Source organism: Polypterus senegalus, chromosome 1 (genome assembly GCF_016835505.1).
Source record: "Polypterus senegalus isolate Bchr_013 chromosome 1, ASM1683550v1, whole genome shotgun sequence".
Lineage (NCBI taxonomy): Eukaryota > Metazoa > Chordata > Cladistia > Polypteriformes > Polypteridae > Polypterus > Polypterus senegalus.
In genome coordinates, this window is record NC_053154.1 from 132,506,718 (window position 1) to 132,532,752 (window position 26,035).

Consider the following 26,035-nt stretch of genomic DNA (forward strand, 5'->3'; position numbering starts at 1 on the left):
CAAACACACTTAATCCAGATGAGCAGTTGCAGGGTATGGAGCCTCTCTTAGTAGCATCAGGCAAAAAGCAAGAACCAACCCAGCACAGCTTAACAGCACATCACAGAGTTCACCCATTTACACACCCACAAGAGGTCAATTTAGAGCCGCCTATTAATCAAGCATGCAAACGCCAAGAGTATCCAGAGAAACATGCACACACACAGAAGAATAGGCAGACAGTTCATAGGGTGGGGTTTGATCTAGCAATTCTGGAACTGACAGCCAGAAGCACTAACCACAGTGCCACCATAGAAACAATGACCTCAAAAATGAGAAATATTCTTTAGATTTCCAGTGCAGCCAATAAAATAACATTAACACAAGACAGTGTCTGGCTGAAGTCACAAAGAGGCCTGGTGTCTAGTCATCAGAAAAGGAAAATGAATAAGCAAAGCATGGGACAAAACATTTACTTGCGCTGCAGCAACTTGGCAGCTGTTCTCAGTGACTTGGTATCAGGCAGTACAAAAGTGCTTTATTTTCAACAGTGGATGCTTTACAGGAAGAGCTCTGATGTCGCCTGAATGACCGATCATTGGTACTGACCAAAGCCCCCAGAGCCAAACTCTATTGTGCACCCCTCCTCTTCTGCACTGCTCTGTCATGTTGTCAGTTAACAAATACATTTTATTGACAGGAAATTTAAGGAATAATACAGTTAAGATTCACTAACTTCCTAGAGGTAGTATGGCCACTAACCTTAAGGAAAGGAGTCAAAGTGGAAAATCCACAAAAACTGACCTAGCAGCAGACCAATTTGTACTGCATAAAACAGAATGGATGGCAATATTTTGGGGACAGATAAGGTAAAATCTATCTATCTATCTATCTATCTATCTATCTATCTATCTATCTATCTATCTTCAAGCTAATTTACAACTGATGGCCATTAATAACCTCTTCTCTTTCAGTATCTTTAACGACCACCTTCACCATTTTTTAATCTGCCCTTGTCCTGTGCATGGCCTCAGTTCATTGGTTGAGGGAGGAATAGCTCAAGATGAAACTGGGCAGAAAATCTAGAAGTGTACGCCCTGATCCCATACATCAGCAAAGCAGTCCATCACAGCACAACTCCACAGATGAAGATGGCTATTAAACAGTTCAGGCAGTGGAAACACAGAGTAAAAGCAGGTTGCCACTCTTGGGTGCGGATCTTGAGTTAATGTGGCAATTTACGTATCCAACTGTTTATGGAGTTGCTGTCTGTAATTATTGGATTAGATGACTAGAAGACAGACTTGAGAGACTTTGAAAGTGGATTGATTGTTACAGCATGCTGCTCAAGAGCTTCATTCCTCAAAGCACTTCAGCTTGTGTAGCAACTTTACAAATGCATAGCAGAATGATGTACACTCCATTTTTCTCAATCCAGGTATTTATTTACAGTACTTTTATACTACATTTTACAAATGCAGCTTGACTGTCTTTGCTAAGCAATAAGAACACACAGTCAGACTTCAAATCATGCAAATTAGAATAAGGCATTCCATAATTTCTGTATCATCTCCCTTTCCTTCACACATGCTGTGCAGTTTCTATAGACTTTTCAAATACTATAAAACTAACACCTATATAAGTGGCTGCCTAAGGCATCCTATCAATCTGTTACATCTTAAAACATGATCTTCATTCTATCGTGTCTATTTCTTTGACCTCCCATGTCTAACAATCTATCACATTCATCCAAAAATCCAGACTACCAACATGTCACTTTAAAACTGAACACTGTTCATAAATTACCTAATATACATGCTACACTCAGGTGGCTGGCTACAGATTCCTGCTGTTAATTCTGACCTTCTAAAGTCCCAGGAAGTTATTCATGTTCTGGGAATGTCTTTGTGTACTGTGTGTGTACAAATGTCTGCTATTTGAACATTTTAATATTCCATCTATATATATATATATATATATACAGTGGTGTGAAAAACTATTTGCCCCCTTCCTGATTTCTTATTCTTTTGCATGTTTGTCACACAAAATGTTTCTGATCATCAAACACATTTAACCATTAGTCAAATATAACACAAGTAAACACAAAATGCAGTTTTTAAATGATGGTTTTATTATTTAGGAGAAAAAATCCAAACCTACATGGCCCTGTGTGAAAAAGTAATTGCCCCCTTGTTAAAAAATAACCTAACTGTGGTGTATCACACCTGAGTTCAATTTCCGTAGCCACCCCCAGGCCTGATTACTGCCACACCTGTTTCAATCAAGAAATCACTTAAATAGGAGCTGCCTGACACAGAGAAGTAGACCAAAAGCACCTCAAAAGCTAGACATCATGCCAAGATCCAAAGAAATTCAGGAACAAATGAGAACAGAAGTAACTGAGATCTATCAGTCTGGTAAAGGTTATAAAGCCATTTCTAAAGCTTTGGGACTCCAGCGAACCACAGTGAGAGCCATTATCCACAAATGGCAAAAACATGGAACAGTGGTGAACCTTCCCAGGAGTGGCGGCCGACCAAAATTACCCCAAGAGCGCAGAGACGACTCATCCGAGAGGTCACAAAGACCCCAGGACAACGTCTAAAGAACTGCAGGCCTCACTTGCCTCAATTAAGGTCAGTGTTCACGACTCCACCATAAGAAAGAGACTGGGCAAAACGGCCTGCATGGCAGATTTCCAAGACGCAAACCACTGTTAAGCAAAAAGAACATTAGGCTCATCTCAATTTTGCTAAGAAACATCTCAATGATTGCCAAGACTTTTGGGAAAATACCTTGTGGACTGATGAGACAAAAGTTGAACTTTTGGAAGGCAAATGTCCTGTTACATCTGGCGTAAAAGGAACACAGCATTTCAGAAAAAGAACATCATACCAACAGTAAAATATGGTGGTGGTAGTGTGATGGTCTGGGGTTGTTTTGCTGCTTCAGGACCTGGAAGGCTTGCTGTGATAGATGGAACCATGAATTCTACTGTCTACCAAAAATCCTGAAGGAGAATGTCCGCCATCTGTTCGTCAACTCAAGCTGAAGCGATCTTGGGTGCTGCAACAGGACAATGACCCAAAACACACCAGCAAATCCACCTCTGAATGGCTGAAGAAAAACAAAATGAAGACTTTGGAGTGGCCTAGTCAAAGTCCTGACCTGAATCCAATTGAGATGCTATGGCATGACCTTAAAAAGGCGGTTCATGCTAGAAAACCCTCAAATAAAGCTGAATTACAACAATTCTGCAAAGATGAGTGGGCCAAAATTCCTCCAGAGCGCTGTAAAAGACTCATTGCAAGTTATCGCAAACGCTTGATTGCAGTTATTGCTGCTAAGGGTGGCCCAACCAGTTATTAGGTTCAGGGGCAATTACTTTTTCACACAGGGCCATGTAGGTTTGGATTTTTTCTCCCTAAATAATAAAACCATCATTTAAAAACTGCATTTTGTGTTTACTTGTGTTATATTTGACTAATGGTTAAATGTGTTTGATGATCAGAAACATTTTGTGTGACAAACATGCAAAAGAATAAGAAATCAGGAAGGGGGCAAATAGTTTTTCACACCACTGTATATATATATATATATATATATATATATAATCCACCGTCTTTCTGTCTGCTTTTCCCGAGAGAACTACCTAACATATTTAGATTGTTTTTTTTTCTCTAATTTGCTTGAACATTCCAGTTTATTTTGCGACTTATCATAGTTATCATAGTATCATAGTTTGCTTGCAAGAGTGATTTATTCACACTAATCTGAGGCATAGGCTGCATGACGTCAGGAGTGGGGAGCCAGACAGGGCCTCCTCACTCATGCGCCAGCCTCTGTTCAAGTCGCTGTACCTCTGGCCACGTGTTTTATTGTACCATGCATCCTTTTAGCTAGTGATACCTGTTTGTTTATTGATGTTTTAAAGTTTATCCTGTTTCTGTACTATGTGGGCAGAGCCGCGGTGGATGGCTAGTATTCTCTGTAACAGTGGCATTTTGCCCTTTATGTGTACAGACATCTCTAATGTTAACATTACCTTACATAACTAATAATATCTGATACTCTTTTGCTGGTGACTAATCTGTCTTGATTGGCATCAGATCATTGTGATAATCTGACAAAATACATCAATATGTAGGTAGAACTGTTAAGGAGAGCCACAAATCACCCAGTGAATAGGAAAATATATTGGCTATTGTGGCCAGTAGGGGGTGTCACAGACCCCTAAACCTCAGACACAATTGCACCAACTCCAGTCCCAGATTTAAATAAATGTTTTTACACACAGAATACCTTTTTCCGGTCTCTCAACAACTCACTGTTTCAGCCAGTTCTTTTCCTTTCTTCTTCTCTCACCTCTTCTTCCTTCACTCCTCTAGATGAGCATTATCCTCTTCCACCTGACTCTGGCTCTCCAGTTGAGCTGAGGAGGCCCCTTTCACGTCAGACCTGGGAGAACTTCTGGTGCCAGGATTTTGTCCAAAGAAAACACTTCATGAGTGAGACAGAAGCCTCTTAATGTATGGGTAGACATTCCTGGCTGCACCAATGGAACCCAGCAAGGCTGTGGAATGGGACTACAGTTCCCAGTATGCCCTGTGGGTGTGGGAAAGGCTGCAGTGGTCCAGGAGTGTAGCCATCAGTATATCAGGTGAGCATACAGTCAGAAAAAGCTGTCGCCTCTGTTCCTTCTATTATACTAGCTTTCTAGCCAGGTAAGGATCTTCTGTTCAACCCTGACAGGACGCCAGTCCATCGATATTGGTGTAACTTGCCACCTCCTGGCAGCGACAGGGAACATGGTTCATCTGTGCCATCCATCAAACTATGAACTGGCTAAAGTGAAACTTAAACACCTAAAGATTACAATTGAAGAGCTTTAAGGTAGAAAACGTAAAGCAGTTTTTCTGCTCAAAATCTCTGTGCTTCTTAGAAAGAGAGGATTTTCTGACTTCTTTTCCATAAAGTCTCAGGTAGAGTTTTCATAGGTGGCTTTTACAAATGTGGTGCCATCATGCAGTCCTCCTCAGGAGTGGGTGAAGATCAAGATGACAGTTAGCCTCATCACTATTGCGCTTGATACATTCTTCATAGAGATCTGCTTCATTTTTTTTTTCTCTTATTACTGGGGCTACCTTTTAGAGAGCAAATGGTACTGGACTTTATGTACCTCTTTACTGGTTTGTACTGCATAGCCTTTATTAGGAAACGCTCTACCCCAGATGAGCAAATACATGATTTATAAAAAAAAGAAACAAGCAGAAAGTTCATCTTCATTTTAATGGTGAGATTAAGGAGCTCTAGCCTTCAAACCATTTCACTTGAAAATTCAGGTTGCTCATGTACACACACACACTCAAGGATAAGCCTAAAACAGTGCCGGGCCAGTGGAGCTAGCTAGCCCCATGATGGGAGCCTGGCTTACTACAAAGAACAACATTTTACAGAACATCTAGTGGTGTTGTGCTCTACTGTCCCTTAATTCACAAATACTGCTTCTCTGTAAACACCCCTCTTTTACTTCGTCCTTTTCAGCTTTTGGACCTCTTTTTTTTACCTTCCAATGATTTATTCTCATTAGCTACCATAACCATTAAATTAACTCTACCCTTTCACTGGGAATCCCCAGATTCTTTGTCTCCTAACCTTTGAAAATAAATAAGATGACCAAGTCATTAAGGATCCAATATTGTCAAATGAGAATTAATGGTCCAACTGGTCAGGTGTAGGGTGGCTGGTGACCAGTGACACTCCTTTGACTCTTAGTCACTGGGTACAGAGGATTGACTGTGATGGGATGCGCCTCTCATCTCAGTTCCACACAAGAACCTTTAACTTTTCTTAAGTCTCATTCTTCATTTCAGGGCTTGCTCTAGATGGGTGTTTCTTGCTTTAATTTCTTGCTATTGGTAATAATTATTGAAATCATCTTATAATGTTCTGCTGTTTTTACCCAGGATGGTTTAGTGGTAGCGCTGCTGCCTTGTAACAAGGAGTCTGTGTGTTCTCCCAGCATCCATGTGAGGTTCCTCCAGGTGCTCTGTTTTCCTCCCAGAGTCCAAAGACATGCAGGGGTTAGGTGAATTGGCGACACTAAATTGATCCTAGTTTGTGACAATGACAGTGTGTTCACCCTGTAATGGACTGGGGCCCTGACCTGATTAAGCAGGATTAGGAAAATGGATCGATGTTTGTCCACTTTCTATTTGGAATATATTGCATTGTTTAATCATAATGTTGTTTAATGATTGTCCCACATTAATCTTATTCGTAATACAGAGAATTCATTAAAATGTTATCATAATAAAGATGCATTCCATAAATACTAAGAAACTGATTTTGTTTGTGGGGAGGCACGGTGGCGCAGCAGTATCGCTGTTGCCTCGCAGATAGGAGACCCGGGTTCGCTTCCAGGGTCCTCCCTGTGTGGAGTGTGCATGTTCTCCCCGTGTCTGCGTGGGTTTCCTCCCACAGTCCAAAGACATGCAGGTTAGGTGGATTGGCGATTCTAAATTGTCCCTAGTGGGTGCTTGGTGTGTGGGTGGATGTGTGTGTGTGTGTGTGTGCCCTGCGGTGGGCTGGCACCCTGCCTGGGGTTTGTTCCTGCCTTGCACCCTGTGCTGGCTGGGATTGGCTCCAGCAGACCCCCGTGACCCTGTAGTTAGAATGTAGCAGGTTGGATAATGCCTGACTGATTGTTTGTGCTTGTTCTCTCAGTGTCACTGTAGGCATTTCTCAGTCTACTCCAGTCTTATTCACACACCTTCAAGATGTACGTGTCAACGTGCTTGGAGACTTTACCAGTGAATGAGCGTGGGAGTGCACATGAGATTAACTGGCACTCAATTGTGATTTGGTTACTGCTTCTAAGATAAACTTTAAATCTGGATTAAGTGTGTTTACAAGATGGGCCCACTTTTTATAGGTTTCTACCCCTAAGCACTCAGTACTGTAATTGGTATTTGCTTAACTGGAAAGGATTCTGGGAAATAAACTTTAAACAACTGCCTGTAGATATTCACGCTGGGAAGTGTTGAATTTCAAGTAATCTCTTCCATATGCACCTACTTCTTTTCCCTCCATCACTTTGGTTCAACAGACATGGGAAATATGGATTGTCACAATGTTACAACAGAGAATCAAAATCAAAAAGGTGGTTACAATCTGGACAGAATTGGCAATGCTTAGCACCTTTCATGCTGGCACTCCAGCTAGTGCTTACTGTATAGTTTCCAATACATATTGCTAAGATAACTTAAAATGAAGTAGATGTGTTCAAAGGCGACCGTGTGACTACGTAAAGCTGCATAGTGTGGATGTTTAACCTTTGTACAAAACAAAACATTGCCTAAGGTTTAATCACACAACTTTCTTTACATTGAATGAGACATTTATTCACAGAGAGGGATGAGAAATTCATTTACAACAATCCTAGAGCTTTCATTTTGGTTCTTTTGGTTTATGAAGCGCACAACAAATTCTTTCTGCTGACTCATGGAGCTGGCATGTATTCTTATTCCAGAGAATTGGGACGTGAAAAAATGCACTGTGAGATGAAACCCTGTGCCAATAGAAGTAATAAGAAAAGTCAAGTTCCATTATGGGATGGGCGGGAAATATTAATGTTCTTAAGACAACTCAAAGTATGAATTCTAACAGGTTGCTTCAGGTTTGCAAGAAGAGCCACATGAATTTCCATAGGGTTTATGTGAAAGGGAACTACAACAGCCATTTCGCTTTTTGTGAAGTCTCTAAAGTAATACAAAAGGCTTGACTGCGCCACCTTGAGTGTCTGGAAGGTTCTGTTTAACAAAGTTCCTGATTTGAAGATAGTGAAAGAAATGTGTAGCTGGAATGTTAAATTTGGAATGTAATTTTTCATAGGATGCAAAGACGTTGTCTATATAAAGATCTCTAAGCAAGTTAATTCCAAATTAAATATTAAGATAATTTTAAAATATAAAAGATAATTTTAATATCCAGATATTAAAAACTGCGTATGTTTGTGAAGGTTGAAAGAGGTGGTTCTCTTGCAGAGGTGCCACAGATAGAAGCTTCTCCGTCTTAAAATGCTTTCTACATTGGTTCCAGATTCTAAGTGAGTGGAGCACAATTGGGTTATTTGTATATTGCCGATAACGTGTGTTTATTGGAGCACAGAGCAAGGAATACAAATAAGTACTGCAGGATTTTACTTCTATTGCGGTCCAAGTATGTTCTTCTATTTGTGTCCAGGTTCTTATCGCCTGTATATTTGCTGCCCAGTAATAAAACTGGAAGTTAGGTAGAGCCATGCTACCCTGCAGAATTTTACAAGAAATTCTCCGCTCAGCTAGCTCCCCTCCTATTAGCAACATTTACAGAAGCCAGAGATAACCAATCTCTTCCTCAAACCTCTCGCCAAGCACTAATCACTGTTTTTCTAAAACAAAATAAGGACTTATTACAATGTGCATCATACAGACCAATTTCACTTCTGAATAACGACGTTAAAATACTCTCTAAAATCATAGCTAGAAGGATGGAGAAAATGCTCCCATCGGTAATATCACAAGACCAAACTGGATTTATTAGGGGCCGGCACTTCTCTTCAAAAATAAATAAATAAATAAAATTAATGTTAGCATTTACTCCCCCGGGTGGAACTGAAGAGTCGCATAGTGTGGGGGAGGAACGATCTCCTCAGTCTGTCAGTGGAGCAGGACAGTGACAGCAGTCTGTCACTGAAGCTACTCCTCTGTCTGGAGATGACGCTGTTAAGTTGATGCAGTGGATTCTTCATGATTGACAGGAGTTTGCTTAGTGCCCGTCGCTCTGCCACAGATGTTAAACTGTCCAACTTTAATCCTACAATAGAGCCTGCCTTCTTAACAAGTTTGTCCAGGCGCGAGGCGTCTTTCATCTTTATGCTGCCACCCCAGCACACCACCGCGTAGAAGAGGGCACTCGCCACAATCGTCTGGTAGAACATCTGTAGCATCTTACTGCAGATGTTGAAGGATGCCAACCTTCTCAGAAAGTATAGTCTGCTCTGACCTTTCTTACATAGAGCATCAGTATTGGCAGTCCAGTCCAATTTGTCATCCAGCTGCACTCCCAGATATTTAAAGGACTGCACCCTCTGCACACAGTCACTTCTGATGATCACAGGGTCCATGAGGGGCCTAGGCCTCCTAAAATCCACCACCAGCTCCTTGGTCTTGCTGGTGTTAAGGTGTAAATGGTTTGAGTCGCACCATTTAACAAAGTCTTTGATTAACTTTCTGTACTCCTCCTCCTGCCCACTCCACAACAGCAGTGTCTTCAGCGAACTTTTGCACGTGGCAGGACTCCGAGTCGTATTGGAAGACTGATGTATATAGGCTGAACAGGACCGGAGAAAGTACAGTCCACTGCGGCGCCCCTGTATTGCTGAACACAATGTCAGACCTGCAGTTCCCAAGACGCACATATTGAGGTCTGTCTGTAAGATAGTCCACAATCCATGCCACCAGGTGTGAGTCTACTCCCATCTCAGTCAGCTTATCCCTAAGGAGCAGAGGTTGGATGGCGTTAAAGGCGCTAGAGAAGTCCAAAAACATAATTCTTACAGCACCACTGCCTCTGTCCAGGTGGGAGAGGGATCGGTGTAGCATATAGATGATGGCATCCTCCGCTCCCACCTTCTCCTGGTATGCGAACTGCAGAGGGTCGAGGGCGTGGCGGACCTGTTACAATTAAGTGTTTCATATTGTAGTTTTTTATTATAATTTCATATCTCGATGACAGTTTGAGTTTGATTCACATTTGGGGCTCTTTTTGTTATTGGCAAATGCATTCATTGCCGTCCATGTGTTTGATGGCAGTGCTGTGTACCTATAATGATTATTGACTTTATTTTTGATGGTGTCACAGTAACTCAGAGTCTTTGTAAAGTGAAAACAAATATGTATGATAGATCTTTTTTAGAACTTGTAACTTTTTGTGTGGTTTACATGACTCTGATTCATGTTTTGCATTTTGACAATTGGTTTCTTTTTGCTTTTCTGGCTTTGACCCCTGCTCGTTCAGCTTCTGAATTTTCAATCTTTTCTCAGTTCTGTGCTCTGTCGCCTTTTGGTTTGCTGATATTTTAAGGCAAAACATACCTGTGACATCACAGACTTGATTTTACAGATGGAGATGGTCAGCGGCTGACATTTGATCCGGATGGTATTTTGTTGTGTGAACCCACTTAATGCCTTGATTTCGTGAAAACAAGCTTAATGGCCTGCAATGCACAAAACCACATTACAGTTCATCTCTGGTAAAGACCAAACCCTTGAAAAAAAGCAAATGAATAAAGTTAGTTTCTGTTGAAATTCCTGGAAAAAGGTGGCGCCATATCTCCATGTTGATGTTAAATAATTTTTTATGCTGTTTGCTCAAAAATGTTAGAAATTCTTTTTGTCGAGGTTTTTATAGCCAAGTCTACTGATCTTAATTTCATAATTACTGTTCTCTAACCATTTGATACATTTTAAAGCAGTGTGACTGTTTGACAACTGCTCTCCCAATTATTTAACCATACATAATTATGTCACAAATACAAAACAAGATTGGCATTTTATGGCATTCATATTTTTCTAGTTTGTTCTGTCAACTTGTTGGACTCATGGACTCAAAAATCATCAGCAATTTACAGGATATCATAACACAGCCCTGAAAGATCACAAGTCTGAAACACTACTGGTGTGTTATTCAATCCAAAAGGAATGATTTGATAATCCAAATGTCCTCTATATACACTCACCAGCCACTTTTTTAGGTACACCTTGCTAGTACCGGGTTGGACCCCCTTTTGCCTTCAGAACTGCCATTATTCTTTGTAGCACAGATTCAACAAGGTGCTGGAAACATTCCAAAGAGATTTTGGTCCTTATTGAGATGATAACATCATGCAGTTGCATATTCATGATGAAAATCTCCCGTTCCACCACATCTCAAAGGGTGCTGCATTGGATTGAAATCTGGTGTCTGTGGAGGCCATTTGAGTGCAGTGAACACATTGTCATGTTCAAGAAAACTGTCTGAGATGATTTGAGCTTTGTGACATGGCACATTATCCTGCTAGAAGTAGCCGTCAGAAGATGGGTACACTGCGGTCATAAAGGGATGGACATCGTCAGCAACAATACTCAGGTAGGTTGTGGCATTTAAACAATGCTCAATTGATGCTAAAGGGCACAAATGTTCCAAGGAAATATCCCCCACACCATTACACCATCACCACCAGCCTGAACCATTGATATAAGGCAGGATGGATCCATGCTTTCATTGTTGTTGACACCAAATTCTGACCTTACCATCTGAATATTGCAGCAGAAATCAAAACTAATCAGACCTGGCAATGTTTTTCCAGTCCTCTATTGTCCAATTATGGTGAGCCCATGTGAATTGTAGCCTCATTTGCCTGTTCTTAACTGACAGGAGTGGCACCCGGTGTGGTCTCCTGCTGCAGTAGCCCATCTACTTCAAGGTTCGACATGTTGTGCATTCATAGATGCTCTTCTGCATACCTCAGTTGTAACGAACCAGTCTGATCATTCTCTTCTGACCTTTCGCATCAACAAGGCATTTTCATCCAGACTGTCGCTCATTGGATATTTTCCCTTTTTCGGACCATTCTGTATAAACACTAGAGATGGTTGTGCGTGAAAATCCCAGAAGATCAGCAGTTTCTGAAAAACTCAGACCAGCCCATCAGGTACTAGCAACCACAGCACGTTCAAAGTCACTTAAATCGCCTTTCTTCCCCATTTTGATGCTTGGTTTGAACTTCAGCAGGTCATCTTGACAATATCTATATGCCTAAATATTGTACATTGAGTTGCTGCCATGTGATTGGCTGATTAGATATTTGCATTAACAAGCATTTGAACAGGTGTACCTAATAAAGTGGCCGGTGAGTGTAACTGCCAATGGTTTTCCATTTATCTCCTTTAAAGATATGAAAAAATTATAAGTCAAGGCTAGAGAAATGTGCAAATTTCTTATCCTGTCTCCATAAGGCAAAAATAAGGACATACTTATCCTTAAATGTTATTCAACATTCCAAACAATACAGGGCCTAAATGAACAATTATTCTTTTTAAAATATCCAGCACCATAGCTACATAAGGTATTTTCTGCATTTTCTTTAAAATATGCTGCTATTGCTTTTGTTTCTAATTCAAAAACTGCATTCATTTCCTCTTTAGTGGTGCAAATTACAAGGTCTATGTGATGGTATTATAAGTATACCTACTTCTTACTGAATACATCATTGTAACCTGAATAATGATAATTTAAAGAGGATAAAGAAAAAAAACGAGTAGGTTCAGGTTTGAACAGTACAAAACAAAACATGTTCTGTTGTGTAATATCAATGAGTTATGAAAACAAAGTCTTATAAATCTTATTTTTAGTTTATTTGCTGAAGAATTCCCCACCACAAAGGAAATGAAAGTAGAATGTAGTGCTATGCAGAGGGGGGTAGAGTAGCCAAAAATTGTGCTCAAGTAAGAGTAGCATTATTTCAAAATAATATTACTCAAGTAGAAATAAAAAGTAGTCATCCAAAAAAATTACTCAAGTAAGAGTAAAAAAGTATTTGGTAAAAAGACTTCTCAAGTACTGAGTAACTGAACATAATAAATGTGTGTGCTTATTCTTCACTCAGTGAAATGATAGTTAAGTTTCAGCAGGAGCTGACTCTCATTTTTCATGTATTCTTTCTTTCCCTGTCCGCTGTCTGTGAGGAGTTTGTGTGTGGTCATGTGACTGCGTGGCTATATCTGATTTGTGAAACAGAGTCTTCTGATTATTTTTGCTATGTCTGATTGGTGAAACAGTCATGCAGTAGATCCTCTGGCAGCTTCTTTGTGGCAAAAATATGGCATATCTAATGGAAAAAAGTAACAATTCGAGTGTTGCCCAATGTAACGGAGTAAGAGTAGCATTTCTTCTTCACAAATGTACACAAGTAAAAGTAAAAAGTATGGTGTAGTAAAACTACTCTTAGAAGTACAACTTTTTTAAAAAGTTACTCAAGTAAATGTAAAGGAATACATGTAACTTGTTACTACCCACCTATGGTGCTATGGTACCCCTAGATAGAGTTTTATATGATTAGTAGCTAATTCAGTGAACCCATTTTCAGTCTTAACCCCGTATGTTGGGTGTATTTTTAGTCTTTTATTTATGTATCTTAATACAGGGATTATTTTCTCATATCAACTTTAAAATAATAAAACTTCTATTTACACCTGAATTAATAAAAGCCTTGGCATACATTTTAGGAATCAGTTTCCTTTCGAAAAAAGTACAACCAAATAATTTTTCATCTAATCAAGTCAATTGTTTCACTCTCAGAAGCATTTCCATTTCCCAACATTCAGCACAACTACATAGCAAACTGTTTGTTCCATTGCAATATGAGAAAAGCTGTTTCTTAAATTCCCCCATTACTGCTTGCTCGTATATTGCTTGACTGAACTAGAGTCATAAAGTCTTTCACCTTAGGATAAGATTCAACAGAAATAAACTTTTGGTGACATTTTCTTTCCAATAAAATGATATCTCTTTTAAAAGTTAAACCAGATCATAACCCACAGTTTCCAATAACCATTTAGAAAGCATTTAAATCTTTTTAAAGATCAGCAATGAGTGTTTTAATATTTGTGAATAGGCCACTGGGCTCTTTGTATTCAATATTGTTTGCACTCATATACTTAACCTGCTTATGAAATATTATTCTTTCATATACAAAATATTTCTTTCTACTTATCACTATTATTATGTTATGCTGTTTGCTTTTCCTTTTTAAAGACTACATATTATATTATATTATATTATATTATATTATATTATATTATATTATATTATATTATATTATATGTCACACTTGTGTACCTTTGTTATAGCTTAAAGGCTCATGTGATGGTAATTCCTTGCTGATCATCAAGGTGGTGCGGTTTACTAATGCCTCTTCTCTTCCTTCTTCTATAGACCGGATGATTGACAGCCCTACCACCTCTGATGTCACTTCCAGTGACCAGCCCCCTGGACCCGCCTTTTCCTTCCTGGCCTGTTCTTAACCGGTAGTGTTGCCATCTTCGAAGAAATTTTATTTCCCTTCCTAATGCATTTATACATCATGTTTATTTTCAGTTATATAGGGTTTGCCTGCAGTTGCCCCAAATGTTTATGCTTATCTGTGTTTTTCGCTACATATATTATATTATGTTGCTTTTTGTTTCCATTATTATACTGTATCATTCCGTAATTTAGCGTTTCTTTAACTATGGTAGGATAAATCCTTTTTTCTAGAGATTTCTAGCCAAAGAAGGGGTTAACCTCCTAGATAAGCACGGAGGGGTTTCCTCTATTAAAACAATAATATCAAAGAAGTTATAAAAAATGTTATCAAACCCTGGCACTTTACAACTTCAAAACCACTGAACCCCAGCTATGCTCAACTACCACAAAAGCTGACCAGCTCTACCCTGGGACCTTTGACACACCTTCAACCCTTCAAATTACTGCCAATTCTGACAGCCTCTGGAGATGATAATGGCTGAGATGAGAACTGAGAGTGAGAACACATTGCACCAGCTTTTCATCTCAGTCGATTTTCACTCAAGTTCTTCCCTGACGGAGCCTGATGTTCGCTATATGCTGAATGATTCCTAGGTAACACTTTAGATTAGGCGCTTCCTTTAATGCATCTATTAGTTATGTACTGTTATGTAGCAAGACTGTGAAAAAGACTTCTTTTAGTCTTAATGACACTTATACTTCATCAGTAAAGTGCTTATCCAGTGTGGCAGATAAAGAGCTTGTGATGCACTGGTAGAATTACTTGTGAATTTGCGAGATTAATTTAGTCTAGCTAAGAATTATTTAAGGATTCACAGGCCTTATACTGAAGTGTGCAATAATAAGATACTTATTATCATCCACTTAAATCTCCAGTGAAGTAAAGTTATTTTAGAATACCACATTACAAATGGATAGTCACTTTATTGATCTTTTCAATGTTATTTAGACCAAAAGAAACCTTTTTTAATGTCTTCTTTCATTGCAGCATGTTATAAATTATAGGTAGCACCTCATTTAAAGTGTTACCTACCCCTTAAGATGATCTAAGAATAAGCTATTTGTGTCATTGTTTTTTGCTGTGGTTATTTTATTGCTGCTGTGGCTTTGAGGTGACACTATAAAAGTATAAACTTTTCTACAGCCTTTCCTAGCATTAAATCTGGTCTATTTGTGGAACTCATACTTCCTTGATGGACACAGTACCACCAGTCCAGTGCAGAAAGGAATTTAATAAATGACGCAATTCTTTATTAAGAGTCAGTAAATAAATAACAGCAGAAAATCATAGTCAAATGCAATCCAAAACTAATCATCTACTTTCAAGGGCTGAAAAAAAAAATCACATTTTAAACCTGCTTCACCCAGCTGTTTAAAGGTGATCCTTCATCTAGGATACTGTACATCTCTTGGTCTATGGTTTTTGAGGCTGATCCTCCAATTAGCTGTGAACCACCCAATCTCACTGAGATGGCACAGGTGTTGAACCAGCTGACGGTAGGGAAACCTGCAGTGATCTGTGGTATCCAGGGTGAACTTCTCCAGGCTGGTGGTAAGGCTGTCCTCCTGGCATTGCAAACAATTTTGCTTCCATTTGGGAGATGGGAGTCATCCCAACTGACTGGAAAATAGGACTTGTCTTCCCTATCTGGAAAGGGATGGGTGATCACCTGGATTGTGGCAACTACAGGGGGATAACACTGCTCTCAGTGCTGGGTAAGGTCCTTGCTAGTGTCGTCCTCAATAGGATCCGTGATCACATGTTCACCTACCAGTGACTGGAGCAGTCTGGATTAACGCTTAAGAAGTCTACCATCGACCGCATCCTGGCACTGAGGGTTCTCATGGAGCACAAACGCGAATATCGGCAGAGTTTCTTTGCAGCCTTTGTTGATTGCCATAAAGTGTTCAACTCTAAAGTTGATCGAGCTGCCCTGTAGGATATCCTGAGACTTTACAGGATCCCTCAAAGTTGCTGCATATCATGGCCGGCCTGTACACTGGTAGTGTGAGTGCTCTGCAGAGTGGAGGCACAACCTCTGCGTTTTTCCCAGTTGATTCTGGGGTTCGTCAGGGGTGTGTTCTTGCTGCTACTCTGCTCAATGCTTGTATGGACTGGGTGTTGGGCAAGGTCATGTGCCCCAGCCACTGTGGGGCATTTGTTGGTGAAGAAAGATTCATTGATCTTGACTTGCTGACGATGCTGTGATCTTTGCGGTGTCAATGGAGGCTCTGAGCGAGGAGTCTGACTCTGAGACATGCAGGTTAGATGCATTGGCGATCCTAAATTGACCCTAGTATGTGCTTGGTGTGTGTGTGGGTGTGTGCCCTGTGGTGGGCTGGCTTCCTGCCTGGGATTTGCTCCTGCCTTGCGATCTGTGCTGGCTGAGATTGGCTCCAACAGACCCCCGTGACTCTTTGTTGGGATATAGTGGGTTGGATAATGACTGACTGACACTAAATACAGAACTATCACATATGAAGATATAGATTTGTTCAAACTAATTATTTTAAATGAAAAACAACAATATCTGTCCATCTGCTAATTGTAGAACAACAGCCAGACTGAAGTCAGACTCAGTCAGAGTCCTGGAGACCTCGGCCAACAAACTGTCTCCCCCCTATTGGCCATTCTAGAGCTGGAGTGCCCACAAAGTCAAACTTGCATGCTGAAACACCCCTTTTTGCCAACTCTCCATCTCTAAGCCCCCTCTTTGAGTTTCACTAGTGTTCTTACACCTAAATAAAATTCAAAGAGAGCAATCAACCTTGAGGTGTCACATGTATTCGTACACTGAGATAAAACTGATGAGGTGCTAGATCACCTATAATGGACAAAACAATCAGGGTTTAGGAGCAATATTTCAGGGGCTTGAGCCTCAGAAGTCTCCTCCTGATGCCACCGGGTCATACCTTAAAAGCCTACGCACACGAATGTAACATGGCACAAAACCATGTAAAGCACAGCTCAAAGTGTCAACACAGGTTCAGTGCTGCACAAAGTAACCCCAATGAAAGGTAAACTAAATGGTGTTTATTTAAACATATCTATAATTCAAAAAGGTTATTAAAATTGGCTGAATATCATTCGATAACAGAGCAAGAACAATACTAGAAAATTTCTGTGATCCAAAAAACAAAACAAATTCAAAAATCACAGAGAAATGTTAAAATAAACAAGGGGAATGTATAAGGGTGGTAGTCACAATGACTTCCCCTTTTATTTTCTGTGCCCCTCCAATCATGTGACTGCCATGTTATTATTATACCATAGCATGAGGCACAGAAAAAGATGGTTAAGAGGCAGAATACAGGGCAGGGGTCCACTGCCAACAGAGAGTAGCATCAGATGCAAAGAAAAAGCCTGTTCTGTGTACCAGTCAATCACAGGGCACTTTCATGAACACCAAGCCAATTTTTGAGTTTCCATTTAATCTGACACACTTTTGTTTGGCATGTAGGATGTAAAGTGGAGAACCTGGAGAAGAACCCATATAGACTAATTCTGAAGGCAGGACAGTCTCTGAAGACAAAATACTTCCTAGTACAAAGATGTACTTTACCTGTCTATATGAATGTCCTCAACTAAACAAAATACTGCAAAACTTTTTTTCAGCTCTTTCAGAAGTCCTTCATAGGGCTAATAATTAAGGCACCAGAAAGGACAGCGAGTCTGATATTTGCCTATTGATCAGACATGAACAGAAGCAGCATTCATTCATTTTAAAGGCATTCATTTTAAATTTTAAATATGAAATAAGATTCCAACACAATGATAGTGCTAGTCTAAAGATCAGTAGGGCCATATTCATTGTTCATGACTGAATTTAGCAACCTTTTATCTGATTTGGCTATAAGGTATGATCACATAGTATTGATGGGGGATTTCAATGTACATATTGATGTGGAAATTAACACTTTTGGCAAATGTTTTACTTATTTGTTAAATTCAGTAGGATTTTGTCAGACTGTCAACGGTCCAACTCTTAATCCTAACCACACATTAGATTTAATTATAACTTACAAAGTTGAAATTCAAAATGTAAATATTACTCCATTAAATGAAGTTATTTCCGATCACTACTTAATTACATTTGATTTAGTCCTGCCCATGCCAACGCGCTCACAGATTAAAACAAAGGCAGTGCGACATCTAGATTGTAATTCTGCTTCAAAATTTATAGATACTTTGAGTAAGTCGAGTGTAATTGTGGAAAACCATTTAGATCAGCTAACATCTCATTATAATGTGACCTTGAGAGATGCTCTGGATGCAGCAGCTGCCCTTAAAACAAAAGTGATCAAAGCACATAGGAACTCTCCCTGGTTTAATGAAAACATTCAAGCTCTTAAATTTGAGTGTCGAAAACTGGAGCGCAGATGAAGAACAACAAAGCTACATGTCTTTCAAATTGCATGGACAAAGAGTGTTAAAAAATATAAAAAAGCTCTCTTTAAAGCTTGCTCAGAATACTATTCTACAATAATAGATAGCAATAATAAAAATTATCGGGTACTGTTTAGAACAGTGGCTAAATTAACAAATGGGAATTCAGATCTACAGTGCAAAATACCAGCAGATATTAGCAGTGCAGACTTTATGAACTTCTTCAATGAGAAAATTAAAAAATATAAGATCCCAGATCTCGTCATCACTGTGCAAACCACATACTAGCTTAACAGACCCTGTCTCACATTGCATTCAGCACTTTAGTAATTTTAATCCTGTAACTAAGCAGGAAGTCTTAACTTTAATTTCTAAAATGAAACCCACTACTTGTTCTCTAGATCCAGTGCCAACAAAACTAGTAAAAAGTGCAATGGATGTTCTTGCGGTGCCTATTCTAAACATTATCAATCGTTCGTTATTGCATGGCACAGTACCTGATGCACTAAAAGTGACAGTCATTAAACTGTTACTTAAAAAGTCAGACCTAGACCCACACATACTTAATAATTAAGGCCTATTTTAAATTTACCCTTTCTCTCTAAAATACTAGAAAAAGTAGTCGCCAATCAGCTTTGGTCACATCTTATGCATTACGATTTATTTGAGAAATTCCAGTCCGATTTCCGCACTGGTCGTAGTACAGAAACGGCACTAGCGTGTGTTGTAAATGATATTCTGATATCCTCTGATGAAGGAAACTCTATTGTAATTATGTTGTTAGACTTAAGCACTGTGTTTGACACCATTGACCATTCTATTTTACTGCACAAGCTAGAAAATGATGTTGGGCTTACAGGCACTGTCCTTGCCTGGTTTAGTTCTGATTTATCAAATTGATTCCAGTATGTAAAGAAATGTGCTGACAGTACTCCATCATTATACACAGAAGTGAGATATGGTGTCCTGCAGGGACTGTTTTCAGTTTACATGCTTCCACTGGGATCTATCATTAGGAAACATAACATTCATTTTCACTCGTATGCAGATGACACCCAGTTATACCTTTCATTTAGATCAAATGAAGTTTCTCTGATGTGGCACTTGATGCCATGGCCCACCTGACAAGTTGTTTTGCCTGCCTAAGGTAAAGTCATCCCTGATGGAGGTTTGCAGGAATCATCGGATTGACTAGCCCAGCACTGTTTCAGCTGTGAAATGGCCAAATGGGGGAGGCAGCTTGATGGCTGAGGTCTCCAGGACTCTAAACAAATCCAAGTCAAATTAAGTGATATCATCTACTGCTAAATTCTGCGCCGTACTTGTAAAATTTTTATTTTTATACTGTATTGAGGATTTGTTCTGTTCTGTGTATTGTATTGTATTGTATTGATTCCCTTCTTTTTGACAACCACTGCACACCCAACCTACCTGGAAACAGTCTTTGAACTGCCTTTCCCAAGGTTTCTTTCATTTATTCCCTACAAGGTTTTTTTGGGAGTTTTTCCTTGTCTTTTTAGAGAATTAAGGCTGGGGGGTTGTCAAGAGGCAGGGCCTGTTAAAGCCCATTGCAGCACTTCTTGTGTGATTTTGGGCTATTCAAAAATAAATTGTATTGTATTGTAAGCATTGGACCACACTTGCATTGATAAAGGTAGGATACAGTTTTAGAAGACTTCAGGCTCAGGTGGTCCAGCCAGATGTGCTTGCTATACAGATTTCTGGAGGAAGCAAAGAAAAATTAGCTGAAGGATTCATTTAGTTTTCAAATTCACGATCTGATATATCAAATTTGGTGTAGAATTCAACAAAGCTGAGTTCAGAAAAACTTGTGTTGCATGACAACATTATTTCACTAGCAGAGTACATATATCAAGTGCATGGAAACATTGTACCGGGCTGTAGCTGAGGTCAAGGATTTAAATCTCAAATAGGGCCATCTTACTTCAGATAGATATATTTCTCCCACAGCAATATTGGCAGGATAAGTAACTTACCCCATCTTACAGAGTGACCCAGTGCCCAGAGCCCAGTGCAAGGGATTGAGTTGGCAACATTATGTTTTACATTTCCAGTATGTTATAGAAAACATGAAAGCAGACATTTATTTTGTTTATTTATTTTTTTGCTTGCTATGTGCTGCAAGAAGAAAATGTAATAACGCAAAATGATATAGAGTGTTCAATTCCCAGTCCAGAGAGGATGAGAAAAGAGATAAAAATAAAAGGAATTGGAGGAGAAAGCAGAATTACAGATGCACTAGGGAACCACAATGCCTGTCTTTCATTCTTGGGCGCAGCCCCTAACGCTTGCCAAGAGCTGAGGTGTCCCGTTTGGCTAATGGCGCACTAGGGTCATAGAGAGGAAAGCTGGCTTTACTGACGATTGACTCTCACTACTGGCAAGGTGCCTTGTGGAGATTTGTGTTTAAAATATCCCAGACAGATGGCAGTGTTGAAGCCTGATATCCCAACAACCTCATTGCTGCCAGGGTGCATCGTAAAAAAAAAACTTGCAATACTGAAAACTGAAAACAGAAATGTTAAAGGAACAGAGTTGAGTGAGATCTGTAAAGTCCATATCACCTGGCACAACTGAGAGCTCAGCAAACTCCAGTGCATTTCATGCCAAAAGAAACATAATTGGTCAAAGGGCAAGTCTCTGCAGCCAAAACGTTACTTTTCTAACTTTCTATTTATTATCCTTTGTGAAATTAACTTGCATTTTTCATTTTGCAGATGCATATTGATAAAGTTCTTTTGCTACTGCTTTGCTTTTTATCACTTTAAGAAAGAAACTGGCAACTTTATTAAGTAAAAATAGTGCATTCGAAAAGCACATTCACACAAGTGGCTCAAACAATGCAACATTCTGTCTGTTTCTCTCTCTATATATATTGCTAGTGTGCACATAAACTGTATTGTATGCTATACATACAGTATATATATGTGTATATATCTATATATATATACACACAGTATATATAGCTATACTAATAAAAGGCAAAGCCCTCACTGACTGACTGACTGACTCATCACTAATTCTCCAACTTCCTGTGTAGGTGGCAGGCTCATTCCTTACAGCTTACTTACAAAAGTTAAGCAGGTTTCATTTCAAAATTCTATGTGTAACGGTCATAACTGGAACCTACTTATGTGCATATATACTGGCCATAGCCTGCAGCTCGGTCGCTGTGTGAGGCGGAGTTGCATCCCTCATCGTCACGCCTCCCCTAATTGAGTGCCTGCTCATATAAGGCTGTCCGTCAGCAGCAATCCAATAGACACGCTGCCGCTAAATATTCACGGATGAAGGACTGTGCTTATTCAGACGAAGATGAAATGGTCAGGTATGGCGTTATTTCAGTGCCACTATTCTGAGCACACGTAAAAAAATATTGAGCGCACGTAAAAAGATTGCAAGTGCAAGTGTTGCATTTTGAAGAGAAATTTATTTTGAGCGTACAAAAGCTGAATTTGAGTGAACAAAATTCATTGCTGCGTGCAAAAAATGTATTTCAGTGTTTGCGCTTATCCATATACACACACACAATACCACCCCCTCTCGCTCAGTTTTTCATTTGCTTGCTCGCAATGTGTTGCTTGCGCTCACAACATTCTCTGCTGCGAGCGCTCAACTCTCTGTACACCGTTATAAGTGTGCCACAAAACCAACCAATCACAGACTTGGTTTCAAAAATTCTGATTGGCTCTTACGGTCTCCAATCAGCTCGCTAGCTGCTGCATTCCGGAAACAGTCAGTTGGCATGGTTGTATAATGCAACTACATTATACTACACCAACGATAGTCTTAACAAATAATATATTTTAAAATAAAATAATTAAAGATATTATCCGCAAATTGGGGTTTAATTGAGTTTAGCTGGATTTAGCTACATTTCGGACTGTTTCCGGAATGCAGCAGCTAGCGAGCTGATTGGAGACCGTAAGAGCCAATCAGAATTTTTGAAACCAAGTCTGTGATTGGTTGGTTTTGTGGCACACTTATAACGGTGTACAGAGAGTTGAGCGCTTGCAGCAGAGAATGTTGTGAGCGCACGCAACACATTGCGAGCAAGCGCAAATGAAAAAACTGAGCGAGAGGGGGTGCTATTGTGTGTGTGTATATGGATAAGTGCAAACACTGAAATACATTTTTTGCACGCAGCAATGAATTTTGTTCACTCAAATTCAGCTTTTGTACGCTCAAAATAAATTTCTCCTCAAAATGCAACACTTGCACTTGCAATATTTTTTTACGTGTGCTCAGAATAGTGGCACTGAAATAACGCCATAGTCAGGGTGGTGTTCGGCACAAACTCAGCGAAAATACGAGAGAAACATTTAAGTGCCGGGTCTTAGCTAACATTAAATAAAGCTGTGTACATCGCAAGATCACACGAGATAGCACAAGTACAGCTGAGAACCTTCGATGCATGTACTCCAAGCGGCTCATGTGACTGTGAACGCAGTATGCAGACAAAAAGCAAGAGCTCCAAAGAGCGCTGAACCAAAAGCGCATTACACAATTGAGAAGGCAGCAAAACAATATGAAGCGAGTTACGCATACAAGCATATTCATAAGTGCAGCTACTGCGGAAACAAAACACACGGTGGAAAAAGTCAATGTCCCGCTAAAGGAAGACAGTGTAAAAAAGAAACCCGTGCATGCAGTGTGTCACGTCTCAGATAAAGAGGAAGATGAGCTGTTTATTGATGCAGTAAGAAACGAATCGATGAATGAAACCTGTTATCTTTACAACGATTGACAAACACAGAATGCAACGTGAATACAACACATTCTACAAATACGAACCTGATTGAAAGAAATAATGATAATCAAATCCTTGATGACAGCAACACTCATAACAGTCACAAAACAATTACATTGACAATCATGTTACGTTATTTTTAAAATGTTCCCTTTTCTTTTTCATAACTTCTTTAACACACTACTTCTCTGCTGCGAAACACAGGTATTTTGCTAGTGTGTGTATATATATATTTATATCCCCATTCTAAATACTGTCAAATAAACAAACCACACGCCATGGCGCAATGTCCGAGGTTCGATTCCCGAGAGGGGGTGCAGTGAGCCCAGATATTAGGGTGAAACACATGTCGTGTACTCTTTGCATTATTTGACAGTAAAACTATTTCAATATATATATATATATATATACATATATATACATATATATATATATATATATATATATATATATATATATATATATATATATATATATATATATATATATATATATATATATATATATATAGTGATGGATGGCGGCCATTTATCCCGCCAATACCCCAAAGCCAGGTGGAGCCCTCCTTGCAGCGTGGAGGTCCCCAGAAGACCAGCAGGGCATCATGGACATTGGAGTTTTTATGCAAAGCCCTGCTGGATGCCGTGGGGGCCACAGGAGGGAGCTGCAGGGAGGACTGAGGGCTTCTTCGTGCCCTGTGACCCGGAGGTTCATCACAGGAAAAAGAGGGAAAAGAGAGGGACTATTTACCCTGACCCGGAAGGAATAAGGACTTGTGGACTATTGGGCAGAAACACTTCCGGGTCAGGAGGTATAAAAGGACTATGGGAACTCACAGACAATGAGCTGAGCTGGGTGGAAGGGTGGCAACGCGTCAGTGGGCTGGAGGATTGGTTTATTGTTTATTATTGAGTATTTGTGAATTATATGAGTATTGTGGAGAAGAGTGTGCTTTGTGCACTGTGGGAGAAAAATAAAGTCAACATTTGGACTTTTACCTGGTGTCTGGAGTCGTGGACAGGGGTTCAAGGGAGCGAGAGCGCCCCCTATCGTTCACAATATATACACATACATATATATGTGTGTATATATTGTGAACGACAGACGGACATCTTTTGTTGCACCCAACACACGTTTATTCACACTATAATATTTACAAGTTCCGTTAGTGCACTTCCTAGTGCCTCCAGCACCGATCCCCCAAAGTCCAGGCCTCACAGTTCAAATGCCTTTTATATAGGCCCCTTATATAGGAAACCGGATGGGCTCCAGCTGCTTCCCGGCATTCCTCCGCAGACACGCCCCAGTGTGGCGGAAGTGCCGGCTGCGCACCTGGAAGCCCTCCGGGTGTCCTCTGTCTTCTTCCCCCCAGCACTTCCTGGTGTGGCGGAAGTGCTGGGCTCCAGGTTCCTTCAGGCACTGGGGCGCCGCCTGGCGGTGGCCACGGGCCCCTACAGGGCTGGGCTTCCAAGCCCTCTACCCATGGCCCCCAATACAACCAGGGCGGTCGCCCCCTCGCGGTCTGGAGCAGGTACAAGCCCTCCTCCGGACCTCCTGGGCGTCCTGGCTGGGCTCCACCCCCAGCCATATGCCACAATATGTAGCTATGTTTATATATGTGGATATATGTGTATATACATATATGTATATATATATGTATGTGCATATATGTATATATGTACTAGCAAAATACCCGTGCTTCGCAGCGGCGAAGTACTGCATTAAAATTTTTATTAAGAAGAAAATTAAACCTTTTTAAACTGAGGGAAAATATGCCAATAATTATTTGTTAAGGATCTCTTTGTATACCATGTTGTCAGTTCGGCCCTCCGGTTGTAACATGACCAAGCTGTGCGCTGAGCTTACTCTTGAGCATGCAACTTACAGTTGGTCATGGGAACAGTAATCTTGTCTCAATCTCACAGCTTGGATTGCTGCTGTCATAATCGGTTTGAGTCTCATGGTTTGTTTCAATTACGACAGTATTTGCAGGATTTGTTGTGTTGAAGTGACATTCGGCATCTGTCAAGCGTTGTAAGCACACAACCGGTTTCATCGATAAAATCCCATCCAGCTTTTGAGAGTTTAAACATTCATAAACATCAAAGTGTCCACTACTGAAATCGTCACCTGTGAATCTAAGATGTTTAAGAGGCATTGGCGGTTGTCGAAATGTGTAAAATATTTGGCCATTTCAGTACACTTGAAAGCGACAATCGAACAATTCAGCGGCAGCCATCAACTCACATGCAGAACCATAGGTGAAGGGCTTAAGCATTTCACTCTTACAGTGTTCCTGTGTAGTATAATTATCTCCTGTACTGTCATCAGTCCACACCTTGAACCAGTCCCAGTCATTCAATACATAAGACAGAATCTTCCTCCGGATATCAAGAGTAAGCCGATATGGCCGTGCAATATGTAACAGAGAATGGAATAGGTAGGTGCCATCTCTGGGCATGGAAACCACTCGGTAAGTGACAGTTCTTTGATCGATAGTGATCACCTTGATAGACATGGTAATGGGGGTTGGAATGATAAAGGAAATGGGTACCTGAGCAATGTAAAGTAAGTCTACAATACAATAACTATAATTGTAATAAACAAACAATAAAACAGCGGAGAAGCTGTGGATTAAACAAAAAGGCTGTAGTTATCAGTAGGGAGACGTGAATCCCGTGGCGAAGCAAGGAAGGGAATGTAGAGACCGGAGCGACAGACGGTCTTATATAGGCAGGCAGCCAACAACGTGGGAGGCGTTGGGTCCCCCATCACCTCACATGGTGACCGAG

The 26,035-nt window shown here is 40.1% G+C and overlaps 1 long non-coding RNA gene across 1 annotated transcript in view; it reads left to right on the top strand.

The window, feature by feature from the left end:
* The first annotated feature begins 1,078 nt into the window (after positions 1–1,078).
* The window catches only part of LOC120532461, a 32,488-nt gene continuing 7,531 nt past the window's right edge, over positions 1,079–26,035 (top strand). Inside the window, exons 1-3 of the long non-coding RNA XR_005634299.1 lie at positions 1,079–1,417; positions 4,368–4,639; positions 13,996–14,087. This is a non-coding gene — a long non-coding RNA (uncharacterized LOC120532461). The remainder of the gene's footprint in view (positions 1,418–4,367; positions 4,640–13,995; positions 14,088–26,035) is intronic.